Source organism: Grampus griseus (genome assembly GCF_964374135.1).
Source record: "Grampus griseus genome assembly, chromosome: X".
NCBI lineage: Eukaryota > Metazoa > Chordata > Mammalia > Artiodactyla > Delphinidae > Grampus > Grampus griseus.
In genome coordinates, this window is record NC_138999.1 from 34,608,984 (window position 1) to 34,636,400 (window position 27,417).

Here is a 27,417-nt window from a genome sequence, read left to right on the forward strand (position 1 = left end):
AACAATGGAATCATGCAGGGAACTCCCACTTCTCCATCAGCCAATATCACATTTTTAACAGATAACCAATGTTATTTCATTTATGCTTTCTCCTGCCTCCTCCCCCCCGATTGCCAATAAAAATTAAAAAAAAAAAAAGATCCCAGTGTGGCTGGAACACAAAGGATGAGGGGGCGACAAAGAGGAGGTGAGACCAAGGCGGTCACAGGGGGTCACATCCCAGAGGGCCTTGCAGGGCATTGTAAGGACTCCTCTAGTTCTTACTGTGAGAAGGAGGTAGTGTCACAAGAGGGCTCTGAGCAGGGGAGGGACATGTCTGACTCAGGTTTAAGGATCTGTGTGGCCAACAGACTGTAGAAATCACAGGGAGCAGCAGGGAGGACAGTAACAATCTGAGTGACAGATGAGGTGTCTCAGACCAGGGAGGTGGAAGCAGAGATAGGGAGAGGTGGTCAGATTTGGGCTGTTTCGAGTGAGACGTAGAGCCAATAGGCGAGCGTGCTTGTTCCATGAATGCGGCTTGAGGTGGAATTACCCACTTCAGCCCTTTCCCCTGCTCTTCCTTAAATGGGGATATTGTGCCCTCAAGTCATTTTTGGGATGCCTGGCATGGTAGGAATTTACTGACCCTGGAAGCCCACCTTGTCAGAAATTGTCTATGTGAACGTCAGCCCTGAGGGGGTAGGTCTGTCCTCACCAAAGGGGATTTCAGCGGTTAGTGGCGGTGCAGAAGTTCCTCCTGGTGCCCCCTCCTTTTTAACTCCCAGCAAAGTTCCTGTGGGCTTCAGAGCTGGTTTGGGAGCAAACAGGCAGACCGAGGGATACTTTTTTCTTTTTTTAAATTTATTTGGCTGCGCTGGGTCTCAGTTGCGTCACGTGAGATCTTCGTTGCGGCATACAGGATCCTTTAGTTGCGGCATGTGGGCTCTTAGTTGAGGCATGCATGCAGGATCTAGTTCCCTGACCAGGTATCGAACCCGGGCCCCGTGAATTGGGAGCGTGGAGTTTTAACCACTGGACCACCATGGAAGTCCCAAGGGATCCTTAAATCTAAGCCAGATATGTCCTTCCTCTGTTCAGAGACCTCCTGTGACCCCCTGGGTCAGAAGGTAGGGTCTATGTCCTCTCCTTTTGAACCTGCACTGACCTCAGGGGCTCGCCGTAGCCCAGAGAAAGGAGCAGAAGTGACATTGCATGACATCCAAGGGCAGGTCAGAAAAGGCTATGTGGCTTCCACCTGGCTCTCAGAACGCTCAGTCTGGGGGATGCCAACTGCCATGCAAGAAGTCCAACCACCCTGAGTCAATGCCAGCCCTGTGGGTGCGCCATTTTGGATGTCCAGCCCGGTCCAGCCTTCAGATGACTCCCAACTGGCATCTGAATGTAGCAGCATGAGAGACTCCAAGTGAGAACTGCTGATTTCCTGATTTCCCAGCCTAGAGAGCCACGAGCAAAGAAGAGCTGTAAAGTTTCAGGATAAATGGTAGCCCAACAGTAATAATTGAAACACCATTGATTTTGGAGCCTTGCCACCAAGGATCTGTAGGTAGACTAGGACCGGTCACAAGATGTCCCCAACACACGTGTACGGGGTAGATGCCACAGGGGCAGCATCCTGCCACTGTGGGCTCCTCTCCTCCAGGTTAATCCCCATTGAACACCCAGGGTGATGGCCCTTTGGTGTTCTGTACGCCAAGGGATAGTAAACATTGCTTGGGTTTTGCTCCTTTCCTCAGTCAGCTCTTCTACACGGGTGGTGGCATGGGAGCGGTGGGTCCCATACCCCAGAGAATCGCCCCTATGGGCTAAGCAGTGTCTGATGCAAAACAGAGAGTGGCAGGCCACGGAGTCCAACGAGAGAGAGATTTATGCCTCTTACTCTCCATCTGCAAAGCAAAACAAAAATAGCTGAAATGCCGGTTTTCTGCTTTATCGGCTCTGTGAATAAGCATATAAATTTCTATGACATTTCTGGAGGCTTGCTGAAGGGGAAAAAAGCCATCCCCCAGGATGCGGCCAGCAGCGGCGGCAGCATATGGTCTGCTGAGAGCAGAGGCAGAGTGCATTGTGTGTCTGTGAGCACTGAAAAAGGTGACTTTGCGGGTAATTTCAGACTCAAGGCAGTGTTTGCACCTTTTAAAAATTGTTTTTTCCTTTTCTTCATTATAAAAAGTCTTGCCTAAGCCCAGACACTTGTCATGGCCAATCAGTCCTCGGCGGGGAAGCGGGATTATGCTGGGCCGTGGTTAAGTGCAGGGAGGCGGGTCTGAGCCCGGACTCCTTGGGGCTCCAGGTGGCCCAGGATATCATGCTCAGCTCCTGGAAGAGGGGGACAGCGTCTTATTAAGAAGCTCACATAAGAGAAAAGGGGAGACAGTCTGCAGGACATGTGGAAAGACCCAAATAGCTGAAGAACAGAACAGGAGTCTGGCTTTTTGTCTCACTCCAGCGATTTCTTTCTCCAGTGAGGACTCAGGCAGGAAGTTCAGTGAAGATGTCTCCAACCCCAGCGGGTGGGAACTGGCACTGACATCGAGTCACCACCAGCCTGGCAGGGAGACCGGTCCCACAGCTCCTGCCAGGAGGCAGAAAGGGCACCGCCTGTGTGCAGTTCCATGGGGTTAGAGAAGCCCAACAAACTATTCAACTCATTCTGTACTTAAATTCCACACTTAGCTTGATTCTTATGGCTTAAGCCAAACAAGGGACTTGTCCCCTTTTATGTTGTAATTATGCTGTTCCATGATGTACATTAATACATTGGTTTCTTATCAGTCATTTACACTTTAGTATAAATGAATGCATTAGAAACTACCCTAAAAGTACATTGCATGGAAAGGAGGGAGAAAGAGAACATGACACTGCATGGAGGGAGGGAGTTATGGCAAAGGATAGGCAGAGAGTTTCGAGGAAGGAATAGAAAAGGAAAAGGTATCCCACAGAAAAACCTAGCTTTCATCACAGTTTTACCCAGGACCCCATCCCGTTGAAGGGAGAAAATGTCTAAAAATCCTCAGAAAAAGGGGTAGTGCAAACAGAAGTGGTGTGTCAGGTGTAAACAAACGAGCTGCCCTCTCTCCCTATTCTCCAGCAGCACCAGCCAACAGTAAGAGAGTAGGCGTCAGGCTTCCCTGGTGGCGCAGTGGTTGAGAGTCCGCCTGCCGATGCAGGGGACACAGGTTCGTGCCCCGGTCCGGGAAGATCCCACGTGCCGTGGAGCGGCTGCGCCCGTGAGCCATGGCCGCTGAGCCTGCGCGTCCGGAGCCTGTGCTCCGCAACGGGAGAGGCCACAACAGTGAGAGGCCCGCGTACCGCAAAAAAAAAAAAAAAAAAAAAAGAGAGAGTAGGCTTCATCCTGCTCCAGCCTCGGTGCAGCCCCTGCAGTCACCTAGACCCAGTGTTCGATCTATTTGCAGGACAAAGTGAATACATTTGCAGAATAAAGTGAAAACTTCTTACCTTGGCATGGGACGCCCAGCACAACTTGGCTTTGACCTTTTTCCCACTCTTATCTCCTACAGTCTCTCCTCCCCTTCCCAGCTTTATCCATGTGCCCTGCTCCCCACTTTTCTTCTCGCCATTCCCTAAGTCTATTTTGTATTTCCTCCATCTCTCTCTTTGCCCAAACTATCTACTCTCCCTGGCCTGCCCTTCCCATCCTCGCTGCCTGTCAGATTCCTACATTCTTCCAAAACCCAGATCAAATTACACCCCCTCAAAGATTTCCAAGATCTTCCCATAGTCTCTCTTATCGTTCCTTAGCAGGCTATTTAAAGGCCTCTTGTCATACTTTGCCTTGAGTCATAGTTTGGTTCCCCCCAAAAGCAGAGCCTGAGATGTGGATGCAGGTCATTTATTTGAGAGAAGATCCCAGGGACCACAGTGAGGGAGCAGGGAGAGTGAGATCAAAAAGAGGGAGGCCAATGAGAGGAGACTACCCCTTCATTATATGTGCCAAGTTGACTGAGCCATCAGGTACCCAGATATTTGGTCAAACATCATTCTGAGTATATCTCTGAGGGTGTGTCTGGATGAGGTTGACATTTGAACCTGTGGACTGAGTAAAGCAGATTGCCCTCCCCTCTGTGGGTGGGCCTCATCCAATCAGTTGAAGGCCTGATAGAACAAAAAGTCTGAGTGAGTGGGAACTCCTCCTGCCTGTTTGAGCTGGGACATGGGTCTTTTCCTACCTTTGAACTTGAATTGAAATACTGGCTCTTTCTGGACCACCAGCCTGCCAGTTTTCAGACTGGAACTCACAATCTGAACTCTCCTGGGTCAGGCTTGCTGACTGAAGATGTTGGGACTTCTCAGCCTATAGAATCATGTGAGCCAATTTCTTATAATAAATCTATCTCTCTATCTATATTGAGAGAGCTATCCTATTGGTTCTGATTCTCTGGAGAACCCTGACAAATACACCCCTGTAGGCAACGAGGGCTCAGTCCCTCTGGAGAACCTCTGGGAAAGTAAATGACAAAAGCCTCCGAATCAGCCCGGAATTGCTGGAAGGCAACACCCAAGGGACAACCCTCAAGCAATGGGATGGGGGCGAGAGTTGGTGCAGAAGGACTGCAGCTTCCTGGCCCCTGTGTGGAGGGCAGCCTGGGGCATGTTCCTCACACTTTTCCAAAAGGTGCCCAGCAGCACTGAGCCTGTAGCCCACCCACCCCTCGGCGTGCACTTTACTCACTTTCCTCCCTTCCCTGGCTCACTTCCACACCCCCTCACTGTGCACCCTGGGATCTCTTCCCCAGCAAAGGACTTGCACCCATATCTCTGTCTCAGGGGCTGCTCTGAGAGAACACAGACCAGGCCACATGTGTGTGCCACGCACACCGTGCCCGGAGCTAGAGATTCAGAGCAGAGTACGCCTTGGCGAGGTGCCCAGAGTCACAGAATAACGGTCCCAACCATCGAGGAATCTGGAAGGTCGGCTCCCTCTGAAACGTGGCACTCCCTCTGGCAATGGATATCAGTACTATGAACTCTGGGGACGTGCCAGAGGGGTGACATATCACTAAGCTGCTTTCTGAAAACACCTTCCAGGCCGTCGACTGGCCAAGCAAGAAAGTCAAGGTCATCCAGCTGTGGTGATTCACCCCACCTCACTGTAAATCCTGGAAACGGTTCACTCATTCCCTGTTCCCACAGGTATCTGCTGGGAAGAGCGCCACAAGCCCGGCAGACCCGGATTCCACATGTGGGCCACCCTCTCTCCCTCCTGATCACCAGAGGGTGGCCCTCGGAACCAAGATATGCCATCACTGAAGCCACGTGAAAGCACATGGCACGGGTCCCAAAGGCACGCCCACGAGATGCGTCCCCAAAGCTTTTTTGAGAGATGATAGCCTCCCGGCAATAAGGCAAACGTCTCCCAAGGTGTCCCTCTCAGAGACCACAGTCAGGAAGAGGCAGTTCTGGAATGCTGGGTTTGAACACAAGCCCTCATTAGCTCGAATGATACCATTACTCATGTTAAACCTAAAAGATAGACAAACAAAAGATGGAGAGTAAATCATCCGTGGTCCCCCAGCAGACCCCAGAAAAAGCCAAACTGGTCAGCACACTGTGGTGGGCTGCTTCTGGTCGGGTTCCCAGAATGATACCCTCTGCAAGGTGTGATGTGTCTCTGGGCTGATTTATATAGAAAACCAAACCTAGCCGAGGCCAACCATTGATCCATCGGCCTGACTGGCCCTGAGTCCTCCTCTCATGCATGGCTGAGCCACAGAAGGACAACAGGACGCCTCAGCCTGACCTGCAAGGAGCTCTCTGAGCCGCTAGGGTTGGGGCAGGGAAGCTTTACTGCCAACCTTGAAGTCAGCGCCGGGGAGGGTGTGCTCTAGGCTTTTCCATTTAGCTTGCCCTGGGCTAAATGCAATTACCACCAGGTGAGGTCCGATTCTCCCTTCCCTCCTTTTGCCCTGTCTGTTCCTCCTCCTGCAGCCACATCCTCCAAAGGGGGTCCAGGGACTCCAGGAAACTGGTCTTCTGAGCCCCCTCGCCTGAGTTGCAGGAAGAGGCTGGAAGGCGCAAGCCCGAAATCTCCTCCTGGCTTCTTCCCAGCAGCCCGGCGGGCGCCTCCCTGCATGATTTGGACCACTTGACTTTCTTCTTGTAGGATCCCGAATTTGTCTCCTTTTGTTTAATTCATCAGGAGCCGGTGGTGGGTGGAAGGCTCCCAGCAGATCAAAGGAAGAGGGAAGGGCTCCCTGGAAGGCGCATCAGGCCTTTCTGGGAGGGAAACATTTTCTAATCCAGGAAAGAAAAATCTTGCATTTTAGGCGGTGATTAGAGATGGGATATTCTGTGTCTCCCAGAATTGGGAAGGAGGGATGAGAGGACTTACGGTTTTTTTGAAATGCCACCCGGTGTAGAAAGGGGCAAGTCTGAAATTCGGCAGCAAGAGGAGCGTAAGGCAGGCAGCCCTGTCTTGGAAATTCAGGTCTTCTCCAGGGTGGGGGAGAGAGGAGAAGAAAGGGGTGTAGGGTTTTGGGGGGTTTTTTTTGAATTTTATTTTATTTTTATTTATTTTTTTTATACAGCAGGTTCTTACCAGTGAGAAGTTTCTTACTTAACAGCGCTCGTGGAAGATGCGCTCCTGGGGCTGCCCAGTGCTCAAAGCTACTGGTTCCTCCATGGGAAGGGAAGGCTCTTCCATGGGAGCCTTTCTGGGCCCTCCGGAGACTCCAACAGCATCTCCTGTGACCAGGCACGGTGCATCTTTTTGGGCGGACACTCCTGCTGCCCTCAGTGGCACCCGTCCCACACAGACATGTGCTTAGTGGTCCCCTCGCCCTCCGACGGAAGCCGTGACCTTAATTTGGGTTCCCGCAGCAGACTCGGGAACAAGGACTCTGATGCAAGTCATTTATTAGGGAGGGGACCCCAGGAGATATCACAGGAAGGGGAGGACAGCAAGTCCAGGTTGTGCTCTGAACAGGTCGCTGCTGTGGACACCTGGAGACGGTGTAGAACATGCATCAGGGTGTCCCACCCAAGGGAAGGAAACTGGGGGCAGCGGGGGGTGGGTGGCTCATAACTCCCGCCTGGTACAAGTTGAGCCCTGCTCCCAGGGGCCATTAGCTCCCTAGAACTTTGGGATCACCTAGCCAGGACCCAAGCACATTTCTAAGTGGAGAGAGTGCTTTCAGGTAGAAAACTCTAGGCTTATAAGGGATGAGTGCTAAGGGGTTATCTGGAAGGACCAAGGACACTGCTGCAGCCCTCTTAACTGAATCCCTCTTAGAGATGCATCTGGACCAAGCCAGCATCCCTAGACAGGTTGGGCGCCCACTGCCTGAGATTCACCCACCACTGATGTGCACCCCACCTGGGTAGGAATGTTGACATGTGTGGGATCCCAGTCCACAGCTCCCAGATCACGGCTGGGGTCAAATATCACGATCTCAAGGCTCTCCAAGTGGAGGGCTTACGTCATTCTTTCTAGACTCTTGGTTAACGCCCTTCCTCCCCCCAGCCCTATCTGTACATCTTTACTGTCTTTTTTTGGCGGGGACTGGGGTTCCCAGCAAGAGACCAAAGAAATCTACCAGCTGAACACCCAGTGCCCCCACTTCTCCCCCTTTTAGATCCTCCTCCAGGTTTGAAGTCCCTTTAACTGGTTCTTTGATATTTCCTTTGAAAATATCTGCATTTTGGTCTCACGTTGGAATCTCTTAGCTGTTGTCTTTGGCGCTCAAGGTGAAATGTGCCGTTTAATGTCCTAACTTGGTAGCTCAGCTCCGATGTCTCCATGCCACACCGGGCTCTGTGAAGGCGGAGGGGGCGCGCCCTCCTTCTCACCCCAGGCCCAGCTCTGACCTGGCAGGCGCCAAAGCAGCCCGCTGGGGCCCCCTTTGGTAGAATTAAACCTTTCAGGAGAACATCTTGTCTCCCATCAACCTGCAAACATTCTCTCCATCAGCCTCAGTCCAAGCTCAAAGGGGCCAACATCAAAGACTATAGTGAATTGAATGGTACTCCACCCTCCACAAAAGATGAGTCCATTCGGAACGTGTGAATGTGATCTTATTTGGAAAAAAGGCCTTTACAGACCTAATCAAGTTAGGGATCACAAGATGAGATCATCCTGGATTAGGGTGGCCCCTAAATCCAGCGACATGCGTCCTTAGGAAAGAAGGGCACAAGGACATACTGTAGAGCACAGGAAATTATAGCCATAATCTTGTAATAACTTTTAATGGAGTATAATCTGTAAACATACTGAATCACAGTGCTGTACATCTGAAAGTAATATAATATTGTAAATCAACTATACTTCAATAAAAAGAAAAGGAAAGGAAAGAGAAGGAGACACAACACACAGGGGAGAGGGTGACATAAAGACGGAGGCGGAGACTGGAGGGATGTGTCCACAAGCCAAGGAAAACCAAAGATCGCCCACAGTCACCAGAAGCTTGAAGAGAGGCCTGGAAGGGGTTCTCCCTCAGAGCCTCCAGAAGGAACCAACCCTCCCAACTGGTAGATTTCAGACCTGTGAGAAAATACATTTCTGTCGTTTTAAAGTACCCAGTTTGTGGTATTTTGTTACAGCAGCCCTGACAAACCAACACAGGTGCAAATACCGAGTGTGACAGTTTGATGAAACAATAAAACTAAGGGGGGAGCTGGCCCAAGGCGACCACCAAAAGGTCAGGTGGTCAGTGGCAGAAGACAGTAATCCCTGATGTGGGCTTCCTTGAGGGTTAGGAGTTTGTGGACCCTCTTGTCCGCTTTCCCTCTAATGGGGACCAGCTTTTGATTCAGGCATCCCTGCTTTCAGATCTGGACTGAGCCAAGTCCCAGCTATGGGACTCAGCCCAGATTCTGAGCATAGCTTCCTAATCGGAAAAATGGGAACGCATTGCACTTCCCAGGGTTGGGAGGATTCAATGTAGCTAACACAGAGCCTGGTGCACAGGAGGCCCTCTCTGTGAGCTGCCTTAGATTGGATTCGTGACACAAAGGTTCAAGTGATTTATTTGGGAAGGGATCCCAGGACCTTGGGTAGGGAAGTACGAAAGCGATACAAGGAAAGAAAGAAGGCGATAAAGACTGCAGTAATGAGGAAGCTATTGCAGTAGTGCCGAGAGCTTAATTCCACAGGGAAACTGAAAAGTGGTATATAACAGGCGCCTCCAAGTAAACTTACCTAAAGGATGAGGGAGTTGGGGTATTTATCCTCCAACTTCCATTAGGCATTGGTTGAGGGTTGCTCCTGGGGCGGTGTGAACTCCTGAATGCATTCCTATTGCTACTATAACAAATTTTGCTGTTGTAACAAATTACCTCAAACTTTGTGGCTTCAAGCAACACGAACTTATTATCCGCTGGAAGTCAGAGGTCCACGATGAGTCAGCAGATCTGTGCTCTTGGAACTCTACAGGAGACTCTGTTGCCTTGCCCTTTCCAGCTTCTAGAGGTTGGCCACATTCCTTGGCTTGTGACCCTGCATTACTCTGATCTATGCTAGTCTCATCACTTCTCCTCCTCTGCTTCCGTCATCACATCACATTCTCTGACTCTGACCCTCCTGCCTCCCTCTTATAAGGACCCACCTGGATAATCCAGGGTAGTCCTCATGCTGGCAAGATCCCTAACTTAATGACATCTGCAAAGTCCCTTTTACCATAAGGTACCATAATCACAGGTTCCAGGCATTAGGATGTGGACAACTTTGGGAGCCATTATTCAGCCCAGCACATGGGGCCTTTCTAGCCCATTCCACACAGTCAGAGCTGCCTTCTGGGGCTGGCGTGGGGATGAGGAAGCTCTCAGGTACCGATATGCAGGTCCACTGAAAGGTTGGGGGAATGTGAGCAGGGCGCTGACACTGAGAATCTCAGCTTTTGTTAGCAGTAATAGAATAGCAAAGGTGTACAGGCAAAACCACTAGGTGGGCAGAGGTAGAGCGGGTGGCCGTGGCGGCCTCAGAACTCCTTGGTCTGAAGGTGTTGAAGAGAAAACCAGTTGCCGGAACATTCAAAAAATCCAGACTCACACATAAACATCTTGAATCCTCACAAGAACTATTTTGTGCTGGGGAGGGCATATACACTCTTTCCCATCTGAGAGCTGAAGAAACTGAGGTTCAGCGACTTGCGCCAGGTCACACAGTGGCAGCGCAAGGGACCTGCTCTCGCTACCCCACCTAACCACAGCATGGCTTGGAACAATCTGGGATGAGCCAGGCCTGTGGCCACACCTAAGGAGATGCCAGCCCCTCGGGCACATCGTCTTCTACTTCTGAGTCTTTAAGGGTCTGGCTGAGTTGCTGGAGTCGAGAGAGACCCAGCAGCACTGTTGATGAATATGATTGCTTTACCAGAAGTTTACAAATGTAGTTACTACGGTTGAACGTTGTTTAGAATCGATCTCTGGTAATTTGCGTCCCACGTGCGTACACGTGGGATCAGTTGCCGAATTCTGTGGATGATATTTCCCCAATCTCTCTCTCCCCCATCTGTCACCTCTTCTTCCTCCCCACACTCCCAGCTCAGACCTCCATCACTTCCCACCTGGACCACAGCCAAAGCCTTCTTTTTTTTTTTTTGCGGTACACGGGCCTCTCTCTGCTGTGGCCTCTCCCGTTGCGGGGCACAGGCTCCGGACGCGCAGGCTCAGCAGCCATGGCTCACCGGCCCAGCCGCTCCGCGGCATGTGGGATCTTCCCGGACCGGGGCACGAACCCGTGTCCCCTGCATCGGCAGGCGGACTCTCAACCACTGCGCCACCAGGGAAGCCCAGCCAGAGCCTTCTTGTGTGTTCCTTTCCTCTGAGTCTCCCTGCCCCAATCCATCTCACTCCCTGGCTCCCTTTAACTTCAGTGGAGGACAGGCTGTCGGTGCCCTTTCATTTTCTTCCAGATTTTCCAGTTTGGTGTGTTCCGGCAGACTTCCAATTGCCAGTATCTGTATCTCTGGTCCTGAGCGTTTTTCCCAGAACCACAAGTCGGAAGGGCCAAAGAATTAGTACTCCAGAAAACAGCCCTCAAGCAATGATGCAAGAGGAACAAGCAGACAAATGCCCCGGCTCTCCATCCTTCAGTTGAGGTAAGTATGAGCTGTGTGTCCCAAACCATCTCCCAGATGTCCCGCTGGGATTAAGCACCAGTGGCCCGCAGTGGGGACTTGCTTAATAACACCCTTTATTTCAGGCTTCCCTTCCCTGTCTCACTTCTCTACTCCCCTGCTGGTGTTTCCTGAAACTACCTTCCAAGTAACGACTTGTTCTTGAATCCTTCTCTTACGGTCTGCAACTAGGAAACCCAAGTTAGATAATGGGGTTACTTACCTACACAATAACTTCCAAGAGAATGTCTCTCCATGCCCTCCTTAGCCTGCTCGCCAAGGCTGACCCCAGTCCATCTTTCCACTCAAACTCCATTTCTCCATCTCGCCCACAAGTCAGAGAGCACTGCACGCATATTTCCTACTTTCACATCCCTGTGCCTTTGGTCAGCTGCCTCTGCCCTCGTTTTCTTACCATGTTTCCTCCAGCATAGAAAAACCGGTTCAGAAGTAGACATGAAACAAGAAGGAAAGAATGTTGATAACTCTAGAAGCTAGGCATGAGTACATGGGGTGGGGGGCTGTTATTATACCATTCTGTTAACTTTATACATGTCTGATCTTTTCCATAATAAAAAACTAAAAGAGAAAATCAATTCATATCAATGACTGACGTTGATAGTGTCCTGCCCATACGTCCTCATATGCTCCCATGGCTTCTTACAGCAACTACCAGCCTCTCTCAGCTAGAGGGCATTCTCTAATGTGTGTGTGGGGGGGCGGGGGCGGCGGTGCTCAGCAACTGTGCAGGGCAGTTTGGGGGTGCCAGGGAGTTAACACTCCCCAAAGCAGCTCTCCAAGGAGTGCGTGGAGTCAGTGGATATTCTGGTTTCCTCACCCTCAGTGTAATAACCCCAAGAGCGTTTCCACACCATCTTCCAGTAGTGCCCAGTGGGACTGAGTCTCAGTTGTTCATTAACATACCCTGTATTGGCTTTTTCCTCTCCCCTGTCTGATTTCCCCACTTCTCTACTGGTGTTGCCTGAGATCTCCTCCCAAAGAAAGTGTATACACACAAATCCTAGTCTCAGGATCTCTTCAAGGGAAAGCCAATCTAAAACGAGATGTTACCGTCACCAGGAAAGCATCCCTTCTTCCCCAACTTAGAAGTGATAGCTTTCTCTTCTGAGCCCTTGGACCATCTTGCCTGGGCTTGGAAGACTCAGGACAGATTCCTTCTCTTAAAAATGTTTGGAAGTATGGCAGGATGAAGCCTGATAAAGGAATTAAGTCCTAGACGGCAGGGTTAGCTTAAAATAAATATTATTAATTCTGAACAGACACAGCCTCAGAGCCCCTGTCATATCCTGCACAGACTTAACCCAGTTCCCTGCACATTGTACCTGCCCCGTTATCATCTGTTGGGTGAACATAACACTCACTGACATGTTTTGAGCAAACACTATGAATTCTGTATGTTCTAAAGTATTTAATCCACACAATAACACCAAAAGGGAGTTATTATTATTATTACCTGCCACTTAAAAAATTGAGGGACTTCCCTGGTGGCCCAGTGGTTAAGAATCTGCCTGCCAATGCAGGGGACACCGGTTCGATCCCTGGTCCGGGAAGATCCCACATGCCGTGGAGCAACTAAGCCCGTGCGCCACAACTGCTGAGCCTGCGCTCTAGAGCCCGAGAGCCACAACTACTGAGCCTGCGAGCCACAACTACGGAAGCCCGCGCACGCCTAGAGCCCATGCTCCGCAACAAGAGAAGCCACCGCAGTGACAAGCCCGCGCACCACAACAGAGTAGCCCCCGCTCACCGCAACTAGAGAAAGCCTGCGCACAGCAACGAAGACCCAACGCAACCAAAAATAAATAATTTTTTTAAAAAATCTAAAAAGAAGAAATTGAGGATCAGGAGGGTTAAGTGACAATCCCAAGGTCACACAGCCAGGAAATGGCAGATCAGGGAGAGAAAGCACGGCTGGCTGGCTTGTTCCTCATCCTTCCTCCCTCTTCTGGAGCGCATCACAGGTGTCTACAGGAAACCTGCTTTCCGGTTCTCTGGGTCCGTGAGAATAAAAGTCATCCCCGGGCTTCCCTGGTGGCGCAGTGGTTGAGAGTCCACCTGCCGATGCAGGGGACACGGGTTCGTGCCCTGGTCCGGGAAGATCCCACATGCCGCGGAGTGGCTGGGCCCGTGAGCCGTGGCTGCTGAGCCTGCGCGTCTGGAGCCTGTGCTCCGCAATGGGAGAGGCCACAACAGTGAGGGGTCCGCGTACCGCAAAAAAAAAAAAAAAAAAAAAGTCATCCCCAACCCAAGTCTTTACCGCTTCTCCTGACGAGGGCTTGGTGCTCGCATGAGCAGCAGAGTGCCAGGCCTGAGGGCTCTCTCTTCACAGTCACGGGGCTTGGCACACAGGCCTCCCCAGCCCCGCTGCCCCCGACCGCACAGCGCCTGCAACAAGCAGCCTCCCCGGCAGGCCTCGTCCAGCCAGGAGGCTCCAGCTGCCTCCTGCACCCTCCGACCAGCCACCCCAGGCTTCCTTGGGGCTGCAGAGGAGACCCACCAAGGCGCGCAGGTGTGGCCACCGTGCTGCGTGCTTGTCCAACACCCGGCGCACACCCTTCCCAAGCCAGCTCTGCATTCTGCTGCAGTAGTAACACAAACCCATCAAGAGAAAAAGAGAGCATGAGATGTGTGTGTGTGTGTGTGTGTGTGAGAGAGAGAGAGAGAGAGAGAAGAGATTTGCTTGGAAACGCCAACCCCTCACCAAAGATGTTCCCAGCCCTCATTTGTACACACAGTCTTCAAACATCAAAGTGTTTGTTAAGTGTAAATATTTTTATTCGCTCCCCTCCTTCTCTTCCCTCTCTTCCTCCATGCCGGCTCCGAGCTCAGCGGATGCCAGGAGACCCCTCCGACTCATAGCCAGCAGGGACGGTTTTGGGAAAGGGCATTTCCAGGTCCCAGCGGGCAGCCGGCAGCTGCGCCTCACAGCCGCCCGGGACTCGGCTCCCAGCAGCAGGCTCCTCTCTTGGCGCCTGTTTCCATAGGAACGGGCAGGCCCAGGATTGGCAGCCGTGGGAGCGTTACCCACGCTGGCTGCTTTTCAAGTGGTCCCTCCATGTACCTCCCCTCTCCTCCCCACCGCGTGCCCAGGTCTGCCCTGGGAAGGACCACAGGTCTGGAGAAGTGCCCAGGTAGAGGGGAGCTGCAGGGCTCCCCCTAATGTCCTGAATTCTGGAGCAACAAGGTGAATCTTGCTTGGAGCCTTTGTCACCCCTCCCCGCCCCCACCCGAGTCCCCTGCCTTCCTCCACTGGGTACTCATCTGCATGCCTAGGTTAGCTTTCCCAGCCTGGCAAAGGACGGAGATCTGATCCAGAGACTCCATCGGGGCCGCGCTCAGAAAACTCATTCCCATCCAGGAAAACCCTCTTATTAAGCACCTCTCTGCTCTCCGGCTTTCTGTGCCCTGCAGGTCAAACTGTGCTCTGCCTCTTCGTTTCCCCACCAACCCAGTGCTGTGCATCTCTCTTTATTAAACAGAAAGCTGGGCTTCCCCGGTGGCGCAGTGGTTGAGGGTCCGCCTGCCGATGCAGGGGACACGGGTTCGTGTCCCGGTCCGGGAAGATCCCACATGCCGCGGAGCGGCTGGGCCCGTGAGCCATGGCCGCTGAGCCTGCACGTCCGGAGCCTGTGCTCCGCAACGGGAGAGGCCACGACAGTGAGAGGCCCGCGTACCGCAAAAAAAAAAAAAAAACCCAGAAAGCTGACAAACAAAGGGCCTCTCTGGGTCTCCAACACCAGCCTGATGATGGCTTTACCAGAGATCATTGAGAATGAGCACATCGATTACTGCCTTTGCTCCCAAGGTCGAATCCCCGCTGCCAGCATATCTCCTGTGCCCCTCCTTTGAGGAGCCTCCACAGAAGGGAACTTCTTTGATGCTGTTCCAGGTTCTGGCTGTCACCACGCTTTGAACCCTAGTCCCCTGTCGTGGTGGGTCTTCTCGCCATTATCAGGCTGGCCCGCAGCCTCCTTAGGCCTCCCCGCAGATGGGACTTCCCGAGGGGAGGGTTGATCCGAGCTCTGCAAAGTTCAAAGGGCGCTCTGGGAGGCACCGGGGTTTTGCTGATGGGCTTGAAGAGTCTGAAAACTCCTGCGCAGAGCTAGAGGTTGAAATGCCAGCCCACCAGCAAGAACTAAACAGCTCTTAAAGCAGGACACTCAGAACTATTGATCAAGGATGCACAGACTCCATCTATAATTAGACCCAGAAAGCTGCTTGCACATCAGAAAGAGAGTGAGAAAGACGTGACCGTGGCTTCACTGAAGCCAGATCGGCATCACGATTGCACAAAACAAACAGAAACCCCACAGCTGAAAATGCCCTGTGCTGTTAATTCCTCTCTCCAAAAGGTTCACTGTGAGTCACACAGTTCAGTCCTATAAAAGCAGCCAGATGTTATAAAGATCCTGTCGACAAGGCAGCAGCAGCTGACTCTGGGGTCGATCACAGCTAGCCCTCCCAGCTCCGTGGTGGCCGTGACCTTCTAGACCAGGACAGCCCAGCAGCTGGTGCCCTGGAAACCCCGGAAACAAAGTTACCGTTGAGAAGTTTCATTTGTTTGTTTGGTTGGGTTTTTTTTTTCTTTCTTTTTCATCATTAAAAGTGGCAGGAAAAGGCTCGATTTCTGGGCACTTGGTGGCCTTCCTTCGCTCTTTTGTGTAATGAATCTGATTTGGAAACTGCAGCTAAAATTTGGAGGAGGAGAGTCCATTAGAAAGAAATACTGTTTGTTGGGGCCAGGGAACGCTGGTGGCAAATTGCCCTTCCTAAGTGCTGTTTTTTGAAAACTCATTCCTGCGGTAGGAAAATAAAGCAGATTTCCAACACTTAAGAGATCATTTTCGGAATGGTCTAGATGCACGCTGTTATGCTGGTACATTTGCTTCTCATTGTTTTTTAATCACTATTTTGTCAAGTTTAATTGCTGCCACACTAACAACCCAAACGGGAGCGAAACAAAATAGGGGATATCTATCACTGGTGAGAGCATTTTGACGGAATCCATATCTATTTGCATCTTCTCCACCAAATTAGGAAAAAGGAAAATAGAAAACGTTGTCTCCGCCGCCGGTAGAAGGATTCTTTTCATCGGTCTGGGTGGGGAAATCCCCAGAAGAATGGGCAAACTGGCCAGCCTCCCCCATATCAGCTCAGCCTCTTCTGAGCTCCAGCTGGGGTTTTCTTGCCTGGATTTTCCTTCTAAGGATATTATGAATTCTCACCAATTCTGCTGGATGGTGAGAGCCTTGAAGGCAGAGACAGACCTTGCCTTAATTATGCACGTGTTTCCTGGGTCTTCTCCTAATTCTCCTTTCGGGTCTTGTGAAAGACAAAGAAACATCACTCAGAGCACCTTCAGTAAAGGACTCTGCCCAGCTGCCCCGGGGGCGGGGGGGTGAGCTGACAGCCTCCAGCTGTTAACTTGGGCAGGTTCGGCCTCAGTTAAGAAGCTGAAGTCATGCCCTTTTCGGGGTGGCCCTGGCCGACGGCTAAGCAAGCTGGTGGCACTCGGGGCTGGCCATTTCCGCCCCAGTTGAGGCTCTGATAGGCACGCTTCTCTGGGAGGTCCTGCTGGGTGGGCAGAGGCTTTTCAGATTGCCTGCCGGTTCCCCTGTCTAATCCTGCTTCCTCCCTTCTCCTTTCAGGGGTGCTGCTCCTGTGTTATTATTCGTGCCCAATTACAAACAGTCCCTCCCGGAAGTCGCTGAAGGATTAAATCAACTCTCACAGTCACTCCGTCTGGACAGCTGCTTCTTGGAAAACCCAACCCGATGACTTTTTAGAGCTCGACCGGCAACTCTGGGATTGCCTTTTCCCCTCTGCACTGAAGAGGGCCAAAACCATTCTCTGAGTAAAACCTTGCCCGTGCCCAGGGCACTGCCTTAGAGCCCCTCCCCAGCACCCTCCACCCACCCCACCCTCCCACCCCCACCGCACCACGGCTTGACAAGTTCATGCAAATATATTAGGTGCTTTGCTGAACATCAGGACCACTAGGGGGTCTTAGCGACCAAGGGACAGTGCCAGGCCAGCTGCTCCGAATGTTTGGGGGTGAAACCAGTGTGAAGTCGGGCAGCTCTTTAAGGAATTTCTAGAATGGTCAGTGCAGGGTTTGCATCTGAAGAAACGCAAAGACCCCTCTGTCCCCGGGGTCCGCCCTGGGAAGGGAATTTCAGAATTAGGGCTTGTGTCCAGCAGGCCTGGCGCTTATTATCACTTGAAGGTTTGCCAAGCCCTCGGCTCCCCAGGTAGACGGCTCATCAGCTACTTGAAGGCCAAGACACGCCCGTCTGGCTCACCACCCTTTATCTGCAGGGTCTGGAACCGTGCAGGGCACACGGTTGCCACTCTGTGGATCCTTCATGAATAAATGAATGAATGAACCATCAAAACTAGTACGTATCACTTCATCACTATCAGCCCAATGCTCTCCCATCGCCTTGAGGATAAGGTCCCAACCTTTCACGGGGTAGACGAGAATATTCGTGATCTGGGCCTTCATGTACCCTCCCTCCTTCCAGCCATTAACTCAGAATTCGCAATCTCGGTGGTCCCTCTCTAGGCCTCATTTATCAGCAGCTTCCTCCCCTGCTACTTTTTGGACAAGCGAATGTCTTTTCGTACTGAGAAGACTTCCCTAGGCCTTCTCCTTCTGTCCTCAGCCCCTGCCCTCCGACCCTTGGACTTTGGGTCTACCAAGGACAGTGCCAGTGCAGGACATTGAAATCCCAGGGCCCCAGGCAGAAAATAGTAAACTGAATTCTTTCCCAGGCCGCCTCCCAGGAAGCAGTCTTGGCCCGAGCCGTCATTAGCACCCTCCTGTGCCTTGCAGTAGTACAGCCTCACACTTTAATATGGAATCTACTCTATCCCAAGCACTGTTCCAAACACTTTATATATGTTAATTGGAGCCCTATGCCATTTCCACGCGGTAGGTATTATTCTTACCTTCACTTGGCAGGTGAGGGAGCCGAAGCACAGAGAGGTTGAGTAACTTGCCCGAAGCACACAGCTACTCAACGGCAGAGCTGGGATTTCGGTCCGGGCAGTCTGACTCCAAAGTTCATGCTACGACCAGGTACACCGTGTCCCCGCTTGTGTGGTTGGTGGCTGCACTGAGGCCTGGTTCGTGGAAGGGACTCTGGCCAAGCAGAGACGAGGGGATGAAACCCGTGCTTTCCACAGTGGCCTCTGACAGGCCACGTGCTGGCCACCCACACCTGGCGCCTTATCTACCACAAAACCTAGGCCACCCGGCTGGCACCTTCTGCCCTTATGGAGAAGAGGCCAAAGAGAAAAGGTGGGGGCAGTGTGGTAGGAGTGGGATCAAGGATAAGAGCCTCCATGCTCCCAGGAAGGTGGCCTCATGTTTCCACTTGTGCCCAGGGGCCCTGGCGTGAGTTCGAACTTTGGGGAAGGCCTGCTAGGCGTCAGGCGCAGGGCGAAGCACATTTCACCCTCACAACACCCCCGTGAACCGGATGCTCTTGGCATTCTCTTCATCGCATGCGTTTGCACTTAGGAAGTGGCAGGGCTGGACCTTGAGACCTGGCAGGTCTGGCTCCAGGGCGCAACTGCTGTTCATTGTGCTCTACCAAGAGGAGACACCAGCAGCCTCCCCACTGCCCCGTGAGGCCAAGCCTACCCCTCCTCCCCCACTCGCTCCCATCTCCCTTCACACCTTCTCCATCGTTGTTTCTGTCTGGCCAGTCTCTCCTGTCCCCCTCCCAGCCAGCCGCCACGCCCATCCCACTGCATCTGGGTGTCCTCTGCTGACCTTGGGGTCCCAGCTAGAGGCTGGATTGGACAGCCCCCCTGGTCCTAGACACTGTGCAGCTTCCTTCCCCTAAGTGACAGATGGCTGGCCCTGCTGCCCCGCTGCCCAGCGCTGCTGTGACAGCGTGGCAGGCAGACACACACTGGCGCGCGCCTGGGGAAAGCTTTGCCTCTGCCCCCAGATGAAAGAAGAAATAATATCTATCGGCTCTTCTGCACTGGGGGAGGCACGGGCCTCCCGAGGCTTTTGTCGATGTTGCGATCTCATTTATTCTTTCAGAAGCAGGTGACAAGGCTCCACTGGGTGCGGACTAGGTATCCTGGGAGCTCACAGAGAATCGCAAGTCGTATTCAGATGTGTTAGCGGAATCCGGAATCAGGCTGGCAGAGACCAACACCAGTAAAACCAGAAGAAAGCAACAGAAAGGCTTGTAAGGCACTGCTTCAAGAAGGGAGAGACCCCTGCAGCAGTTCCTGCTGACGCCCCACCCCATTTCCCCTCCAGACACCCGAGTTCACCTGCACCTATGGCGGTGAGTCTGCACGCTAACAGCTTCCCACCTCGACTGCCTGCCTCTCTCCGCTCCTCTGCCTCAGGGCTTCCTCCAGAATCAGGGGCAAGCCAGCTACATAATTTGTAGGACACAGTGCCCAGAGAACATGTGACCCCTTCGCCGAAAAGCAGGACACTAGCTGTTTCCTCTCTTCTACTGGTTCTCTCTCTCTCTCTCTCTCTCTCTCTCTCCCCGACCCGGTGTTTTTTGTTTTTTTTTTTTAACATCTTTATTGGAGTATAATCGCTTTACAATGGTGTGTTAGTTTCTGCTTTATAACAAAGTGAATCAGTTATAAATATACATATGTTCCCATATCTCTTCCCTCTTGCGTCTCCCTCCCTCCCACCCTCCCTATCCCACCCCTCTACGTGGTCACAAAGCACGGAGCTGATCTCCCTGTGCTATGCGGCTGCTTCCCACTAGCTATTTTACGTTTGGTAGTGTGTATATGTCCATGCCAATCTCTCACTTTGTCACAGCTTACCCTTCCCCCTCCCCATATCCTCAAGTCCATTCTCTAGTAGGTCTGTGTCTTTATTCCTGTCTTGCCCCTAGGTTCTTCATGACCATTTTTTTTTCTTAGATTCCATATATATGTGTTAGCATACGGTATTTGTTTTTCTCTTTCTGACTTACTTCACTCTGTATGACAGACTCTAGGTCCATCCACCTCACTACAAATAGCTCAATTTCGTTTCTTTTTATGGCTGAGTAATATTCCATTGTATATATGTGCCACATCTTCTTTATAATCTCCAAAATTTACAAGCAGCTCATGCAGCTCAATATCAAAAAAACAAACAACCCAATCCAAAAATGGACAGAAGACCTAAATAGACATTTCTCCAAAGAAGACATACAGACTGCCAACAAACACATGAAAGAATGCTCAACATCACTAATCATTAGAGAAATGCAAATCAAAACTACAATGAGGTATCGCCTCACACCAGTCAGAACGGCCATCATCAAAAAATCTACAAACAATAAATGCTGGAGAGGGTGTGGAGAAAAGGGAACCCTCTTGCACTGTTGGTGGGAATATAAATTGATACAGCCACTATGGAGAACAGTATGGAGGTTCCTTAAAAAACTAAAAATAGAACTAACATACGACCCAGCAATCCCACCACTGGTGATATATATATATATTTTTTTTCGGTACGCGGGCCTCTCACTGTCGTGGCCTCTCCCGTTGCGGAGCACAGGCTCCGGACGCGCAGGCTCAGCGGCCATGGCTCACGGGCCCAGCCGCTCTGCGGCATGTGGGATCTTCCCGGACCGGGGCACGAACCCGTGTCCCCTGCATCGGCAGGTGGACTCTCAACCACTGCGCCACCAGGGAAGCCCTACTGGTGATTTTTAATTGTTATTTAATGTTGCACTCCCTCTGGAAAGTGTTATTCTCAGGACAAAGGCAGACCTCAGTGAAGCCTTGTCGCACAACTTGGTGCATGCCCAATCCTCCCCCTGCCCACGCCAGGCTCCTGCCGAGGCAGAGATCAGCCCCAGTGCCAGGGTCGGGAGATGCAGCAGGCAGCCAAGAACCCATTCCAAAGAGGCGGGAGGTGGGGAGGCGGGGAAGCAGAGGAGGTAGGAGCACAATGAGTGTCTGCTCCGTTGTCCCATCAGACTTCACTTACAAAACTCCATTTCAAAGATAAAATTATTAAGAATTGCAAGATCATGACTGCAAGGCACAATCCTAAAGTGGGAGGAAATTAACAACCCTGGGGGGCAAACCACAACTGCCAGGGGCAAGAGTCAGCAGGTAAATGCCAACCTGCCCTCCAGTGGTGCGATTCTGAGGCACGTTCTCCTTGTGCTGTTCAGAGGGTCCTGATGGGATGGAACCCAGTTGCCCACAGCAGCAACTTGGTCACGAATGCATCCTTTATTGGCTGTTCTCTCCATCCTCATTGGTGCTTCCCACAATCTGTGCCCATTGTCCTTATTTCAATGTCTTCTTGACATTGAAATAAGCTCCCTAACAGTTTGGGGGTTTTATGGGTTTCCTAGGGCCGTTGCAACAAAATACCACAAACGGGGTGGCTTAGAACAGCAGATATGGATGGTCTCACAGTTCTGGAGGCTAGAAGTCCAAAACCAAGGTGTTGGCAGGGCCATGCTCCCTCCAAAGCCTGGAGAGGATCCTTCCTTGCCTCTTCCAACTTCTGGTCACCTCAAGAATTTCTTGGCTTGTAGGTGCATCACGTTAACCTCTGCCTCCATCATCCCATGGGCGTCTTCTCCCTGTGTGTCTCTGTGTCTCTTCTCCTCTTATAAGGGCACGAATCATATTGGATTAGGGGCCCATCCTACTCCAGTATGAACTCAACTTAACTAATTACATCAGCCACAACCCTATTTCCAAATAAGATTACAGTCTGAGGTACTGGGGTTAGGGCTTCGACATATCTTTTTGGGGGACACGTCATTCGGTCTCATAACAGAAGGTCATGAGAAAAGTCTTCATGGAAGAGGAGAACTTGACCTACGTCTCCAAGCAATATTTCTCTTTATTGTGCAGGTGACTCACCTGGGAATCGTGTCCAAATGCAGACTCTCATTTGGGATGGCTGGGTGGGGCCTGAGAGTCTACGTTTTTATCACACTCCCTGATGATGCTGATGAAGCTTTCCTATAAGGGTCAGAGAGGGAACATGGTAGACAGGCCTGTGTTCATCTGCCATGCCTTAGTGCTAGTAAATATCAGACTTGAGGGCTGCTACATCCTCCCCACTTGATGGGGGAGAAAGCTATCATTTATACCCCTCATTTGGTGGAGCTTTGGTGGTAGGCCACCGCATAAGCCACTGGCCAGTCTGTGACTTGGTTGTCCTTCGGCAAGTGCCAATCCACACTTGGTCCAGTCAACACACGTAAGGGCAGCAGCGTCCCGTGGCACTGGCCCGGAGACTTTCCAGAAGGAATTTCTCTGGGGAATGCAATGGGTGTGGCGGGAATTCTGAGCCTTGGTCTCGCTGATAATATAAACAATTTCTAGCAAAAGAATTTGAAAACTGAAACATGCTGTTTGTATATTGAGATGCAGACATTTTGATGACTCAGAGCATCGAGAGGTGGGGCAGTAAAGTAAATCAATCTGGATACACTCAGGGCTCAAGCCAACCCACCGACTTAAGAAGGGATTTGCTCAGACTCTCAAGGGTTCACTAAGACTTTAGCTGGCTAAGTAACTCAAAGGACCCCCGTGGTCCTAACCCACCTCTGTTGCACGGAAATTTCAGACAGCCCCAATGTGTGCCCATCTGGGTTCAAGAATGCTACTTTACTAGGTGTAATAATGCTGCCTAACAGACCATCCCCAAACTCAGTAGTTTACCAAACAAACCTTTATTTTTCTTTCTCACACATCTACGGGTCATCTAGGGATTCTAGGGCTGATCTGCTCAGGCTCCTAAGTGGCTTTGGGATGGTTCCACATACCTCGTCCTCTCCTTGGACCACTGACTACTCAGGACATGTTGGTGGCAGAAGTGCAAAGGGTCTGAGCAGAGAAGCACAGGACTGGTACCCTGTCACTCTTGTGGGCGTTCCCTTAAACAAAGCACGTCACGTGCTGAGCCCAGCGTAAAGAGGTGGAGAGTACATGCCTCCTAGTCTTGTGATAAGTACTGAAAAATCACATGACAGCCTGCTGGACGTCAAGGGTCAACTCTCCTGACCCCTACGATGGTAACTTGCTCTGTGAGTATCATATCAAGTGCGCTTTTCATTGATTTCTTCCATCTTGGCTATTTTCTTCATTAAATTTAGAATTGACTAAGCATTGAGTGCTCTATGTATGTTTTGTTCTCGGAACAGTGCTAAGTGTACACTGCATATTACTTATGAAGAAGATCAACTGGTGAGCCACATTGGAAAGTAATTAATGATGAGAAAAGGCCTCATGAGGTTGTGTTATAATAACTAATGATAACTATTGAGATTATTGCATCCATTTTCATGGGATCTTTGTCTTGTTTTAGCCTAAGGTGGTTTCAGTTTAGGGGCTCCCGAATGCACCCAACTTTTTTCTCCTTTGGTAACTATGATTTAAGCCAATGAGAAGTAATCCTAAACGAGGTTTTCGAGAAACAGAATTCTTTCATAAGACAGAGGAAGGCAGTACAAGTAGCTGTACATGGCGGGGCGGTGGTCGGGGGAGTTGTCTGGAAAAGGGGCAGAAGCACAGATGTGCTCACTCCTCCTCACATGTGGACGCCCCAGTGAGAGCAAGACAGGACAGAGTTCTAAGGGGAACGTGCTCCTCCCTTGGCCCTACCCTGGGGTGGAGGGCAGGCCTCTTACTCTTTCTCTATCAGGTTTTGAAGTTCCTAGTTACTGGGGCACTTTGGATGGACTGGGAGTCAGCCACTGAGGGGCACGATAACTAAGACAGTGGTTAAAGGCCAAGCTTTGAGGTCAAATACAGTAGGTTCAATTCCTGGTTCCACTGTTTACTAGCTGGGGATGTAGGGCAAGTTGGTTAAATCTTTGGGCCTCAGTTTCTCCATCTGTAAAGTGGGAATAATAACATTATACCTATGCATGCGTTCACACGCACGTGCGCGCACACACACATGCACACACACACACACAGGGTTGTGAATATCCAATGTGGTACACTGTAGAGAGAGGTCAGCCCGGCCCCTGGCACTTGGCCTTCACTCAGTAGATGGGAGATAGCGTGGGTCCACAATCCCTTATCCAATCACAGGAACAGATAAGTTTCAGAGCTTAGAATTTTTCATTCTTAGGAAGGTCTTATGGTGCATACATTACACGAAATCCCATACTTCACAAAGACATTAACATTTCTGCAGCGAAGTGTATGAATATTCATATTCACTGGAATTGTATAAGGCCTTAAGTGGCCTCACAGCAGCTCAGGCCGGGTTTTGCCATCAAAGGAGTTTTTGCCAAACCTTCGCGTTCTGGGATTTGGGGATCTTAGTACTGTGGGGTACTGGCTGTATTAGTAGGTTACCAGCATTCAGACTGCAAGTGAGAGAAAGGAGGCAGGAAGTGGGAAGGGCAGGTGGTGCTGGGCAGAGGCCTTTTCTGTTTGGGGCTCGACAAGCACCCTTCTGGGGTAGAGGGAGAAGGAAGGCCAATGGGAAACTGGCCACCAGGCAGAGGGTGGTGGGAAAGGGGCACAGACTGTTCCTGCATTTCGAGTAGCATCATTTTGCTCCCTGGAGGCCTAGAAAATATTCATTCCCAGAACCCCTCTAACAGCCACCGAATAGCTGAATAAATGGATGCAAGGCCATGAATAAATAAACAAACAGAGAGGAGAGAGGAGAGTGGCTGGGTTCTGCACCCTAAGAGATGTAGATGAGCCAGACACCCCTTTCCACTGGGTGTTCCAGAAGGTGCCATGATGAGCTACTGGTGATGCCCTGTCAGGAGGTACTGGTCAAGGTGAGCATCCCCCGACTGCCAGCCCTGGGGTAGAACTGGGATGACCCCTCGCCAAAGAAAACTGGCCTCAGGGAGAGATCTGGCCCAGGAGTTTCATAAGCCCCAGGAACAAAATAATTCTATTCTCTTGGGTTTTGTTCCCAGGTTCCCGATAATAGCCTCTGGTCGATCGTTAGTAGCAACTCTGTGTGTGCGTGTGTGCGTGTGCGTGTGTGCGTGTGCGTGTGCGTGTGGTGTGCCTATGTAACAACAGAGACACACGGAGAAAAGAAAACAATGGCTTTCTCTGAGCCCCAAAGGGAGCAGACCCGGTGCTCTGGAGGGAGAGAGAGTTGCAGGTCCTCTTCTCCGTGTCTTTTCTTATTTTGCATTTCTCATTACATCCGCATGTCACGGAGCTGCTGGCTGATTTATAATTTATTGGTTTAGTGTCTTGCGGCAGGGAAAGGATGCTACGCTATATTTTTCAGGGACGCTCAATTCAACTTTGGTGAAGCAGCCAGGGCCACAGCTGTGAGGGGCACGGAAGAAGGATGTGTGCGAGAGGAGGAAGAGGCCCGCGAGCCCGGGGCTGCAGGGCATCCCGGCTAAGTGCTGTCCGCCATCAGAAACGCTGGCCTGTGTGAGGGTTTTATTTAAGTGGAGGTTTTCTAATTGGATCGGGGAGATTCCATCTCAAGCAGGCATGTAAACACGCATCTAGAATTCAGGGCACTGATGGAGCCCTGCTTTCCTGGGTTTCTCATGGCAGACCCTGAGATGAGGATTCGTGTCAGAGTGATTTTATTAAGAAATTCTTCCAGGAAAAGAGGTACGGGAGTGTGTTCGTTTGCTAGGGCTGCTGTAATAAAATACCACATGCTGAGTGGCTTAAACAACAGAAATGTATTGTCTCACCATAATGGAGGCTAGAAGTCCAAGATCAAGGTGTGGGCAGGGCTGGTTCCTTCCGAGGGGGTAGTCTTTGGCATCTATGGGCTTGTAGAAGCATCACCTCCATCTCTGCCTTAAACTTCACTTGACATTCTCCCTGCACGGGTGTCTGTGTCCAAATTTCCCCTTTTTATAAGGACACCAGTCGTAACGAGTTAAACCTCGTTTTAACTTGATCACCTCTGTAAAGACCCTACCCCCAAATAAGGTCACATTCTGAGGTCCTGGGGGTGAGGACTTCAACATATGGATTTTGGAGGGATACAATTCAACCCTTAGCAGGAAGTGAGGAAATGATACAAGGAAAGGAAGACGGCCGAGCGAGGGTGCAGTGTCAAGCAAAGTCCCCGAGAGGGGAACCTGGGCTCAACCTCGCAAAGCATTCTGGGGCAAGGGAGGGAGGTCACCCTCAGAGGCGCCTGATCGGGGAACAAGGGAGCCGGGGTATCAGTTAGAGGAGGCCCGCAGAGGGACCTCGGTTCCCAGGTACTCCCAGCCCTCCTAGGACACAGATAAAATGGGTGCTGGCTGTTGAGAAGGGAAGCAACTATTAAAGGATGTGCTAGAAAATGGAAGATGGATTTCGAGGGGGCGTGGGGAGCACTGACAGTATTTGCTGTGAGCCCTAAAGTCCCATGTCTACCCAGAGGTGACTAGTTGCCTCTTTGGTGTGTTGACACATGCTCACATCAGGGCCTGGAGGGGAGGTGAAAACAGGGAGATGAGAGCATAAATTCCCAGAAAAGCCTAGATTGATATTGAAAACCCAGTTGTTCTTTTGCTAGATTTTTGTCAGTGGTAGAATTTTAATTGCAGGGACGTGACAGGGAGAGCAATGTAAGGACAGGCAAGAGGGCCGGGCATTCTCGTGTAAAGCAGGGAAAAGGAAATCCACTTCTGGAAAAGTGGTAATGATCGACTCTTGGGGTTCAAATCACGGTCTTTGATTGAATAACATGGCAGGGTTTTGATTCAATAGTAATCCGATTTGGGTAGCACACCAATCATAAATTCTCCAGAAAACTGAAAAATTCTGTAGAGTAATGGAAAGCATTCGAACCCCACGGTTTTCATTGAATTAAATATGAAAATGTATCATACAATCGATATTGCAATATTTGATTCAATCAGCATTTCGGGATGAGAACTGTTTTCTCCCATTTGTTTTATGCTGTCGCAAAATATTTCAATTTGCTTCAGAATTTATTATTGACAAATCACCCTAACAGCCATTGGGGGTTGGGTTGGGGAGCTTGTCACAGAGGATTGGCAGCTGAGAGATGGTGGGCCAAACCGGGCCCTGGGAAATAGCCAGGGACGGCGGGATGCTCAGGTGAAATTCTAGAAAGGAGCTGATTATGCATAGCAAGGAGGGAGATGAGGACATTTGTCACCGGGAGAAGGGAGACAGGACAGGGGGCCTTGCCTTTCCTCTGGACGGGGCTGCTCTTGGCAGCAAGGGCCTGCCCTGGGCAAAAGTATGAGGCAGGCAGAGGGGGCACCCCACCTTTTCTGCTCTCTGTGACCCTGGCCCTCAAGAGGAAAGGGCTTTCATCTGTAACCCTGCAGTAAGTGGCTTCGTGCTGTGTTATAAACACCAGCGTGGAGTCTCAGAAATGTGG